Consider the following 2,304-nt stretch of genomic DNA (forward strand, 5'->3'; position numbering starts at 1 on the left):
AGGCTCCGTTGAGGTCCTGCAGGGACGCTACCGCGTGGTGACATCAGAACGCGGCTTCCGGGGCAAGGGGCGTCGCGGCCCGTCTGCGCCCTGAGTGGTTTCCCGGTTTCTCCCTTGGCGCGTAGTGACCACACCTTGTGTGCGTTTGCTTCACTTCTGTGGCCCGAGCACTCCGCAGTCTGCTTCCCGGAATGGAAAAGTCCTGGGGAGGAACCTCTTTGTCCATGTGCAGGAAAACAGTTTAAAAGCAAATTGAAAGAGGAGTCCAAAGCCTTCTCGCAAAGAAGACTCCAGGCCACCCAGGCTTTCTTGGCAAGTTAAACCAAACATTATGAAGAAAACATAATTCCCTTTTTTTTTTCTGCTTTCTCTCTCTTTTTTAAAACCATTTTTTAAAAATTGAAGTATAGTTAATTCATAATGTTGTGTTAGTTTCGGGTGTACAGCAAAGTGAATCAGTTATACGTACACATATATCTATCCTTTTTAAGATTCTTTTCCATTATAGGTTATTATAAGATACTGAATGTAGTTCCCAGTGCTATACAGTAGGTCCTTGTTGTTTATCTATTTTATGTATAGTAGTGTGTATATGTTAATCCCAAACTAATTTATCCCCTCCCTCATCCCCTTTGGTAACCATAAGTTTGTTATAACCATAATTCCCATATTAATCAAATACAATACTTCTAGAAAAATGGGGAAGGGAAGGCAAAAACAGGGAACACTTCAACTTTTTATGAGGGTTAGTATAACCCTGATAGGAAAACCTGACAAGGAGAGCAAATTGAAGGAAAATGGTATTTACAGTTTACTCATGAATGTAGGTGCAAAAACTGGTAAGCAAAATATTAGCCAAATTTAGTTTTATATAAGGAGAATAACACGTTTTGAGCATGTTGTTTTAACACCAGAATTCAAAGTATTAATTGACTAATGGAAAGAATATGATTATCTCAATAATTGTAGAATAAATGATTAAATCAAATACTTATTCATGATAAATGCTCATGGAAAACCAGTGATGGAAGGGAAACTAATCTAATAAAGGGTATCTGCAATAAACCATATACCAAACATCCTACTTAATGGCAAAACGTTTAAAGCTTTATATTCCTTACAAGGTTCTGTTGACGAACCTGGGACCTTAGACTCTATAGTGTTTCCGCTCAGCCTGGATTTTGTTGATTCCATATACATGGAGCATTTCAGCATGTTTCTCTGTCCTCTCTGTTTCCTGCTAATTGGAGCTGGATTATTTTATTTCTTGAAACATAGTAGTCATAGTTGTTTTGTAATCTGTATCAGTTGTTTTGTAATCTGTGTCATGATAGTTCTAATGTCTGAATTATTTTCAGGTTCCTTTCTGCTGCCTGATATATGTGCTGTGTATGGTCCGTGGTGTCTGGTTTCTTTGTGTCTTCACTTTTTAACCTTGAAAAACGATTTGTGAGAAAAAGGTATTTGTGGCTGCTTTCAAAGAGGATTTTTGTTTGTTCCTGCTGGGTGCCTTGAGGCTTTCTCAATCAGAGACCAGTTTTCATGGGTGGAGTTTCCTTGGGCCATTGCTAACCCAGGCTACAAATCTGAGCAAGAGCTGCCCAATGGCTGCCCATCTATTCAAAGATGGGAGTTTTTTTAAACTATCTTTTCTTTCTCCTATGTAAAAGCAAACCTTTTTTTCTGTCATTGTAAAAGCAAACTTTCCTAAAATTCTAGGGTACTGGTTCATACTTCCCCTTAGGGTATAGCCTGTGAAATCGCAGCTTAATATGGGTAGAATCACATTATACCATTTTCACCTTGGGTAGCCCTGGACCTTGTCTGCTCATTCCATGCCCAATGAAGCAACTAAAAAAAAAAAAAAAAAAAAAGCTACATGTTCCCTGACTAGAAAATGTCCTCAGGGCAAGAATAGCTTTTGTGCTCTGGTGCCCCATTTGCTTCTTTCGGTTTCTGCCTTCTCTTAGCTTTTGGCCTAATAGTTCCTTACCTTCTTTCAGTAATTTGATGCTTTTGAGATTATTTTTTTATAGTTTATCCAGCATCTTTAGTCATTATCAGTGGGCATATTAGTTTGAATAACCTAGCCCATTATAACTGGAAATAGAAATTTGAGATTTCATTATTTTCTTTAGTTTCTTGCTTTTATCTCTCTCTCTCTCTTTTTTTTAAATCTTTGGCCATGCCACGCATCATGCAGGATCTTAGTTCCCCAACCAGGGATTGAACCCACGTCCCCTGTAGTGGAAGTGTGGAGTCTTAACGACTGGACCACCAGGGAAGTCCCTCTTGCTTTTATAT

The sequence above is a fragment of the Balaenoptera ricei genome, chromosome 6 (genome assembly GCF_028023285.1).
Source record: "Balaenoptera ricei isolate mBalRic1 chromosome 6, mBalRic1.hap2, whole genome shotgun sequence".
NCBI lineage: Eukaryota > Metazoa > Chordata > Mammalia > Artiodactyla > Balaenopteridae > Balaenoptera > Balaenoptera ricei.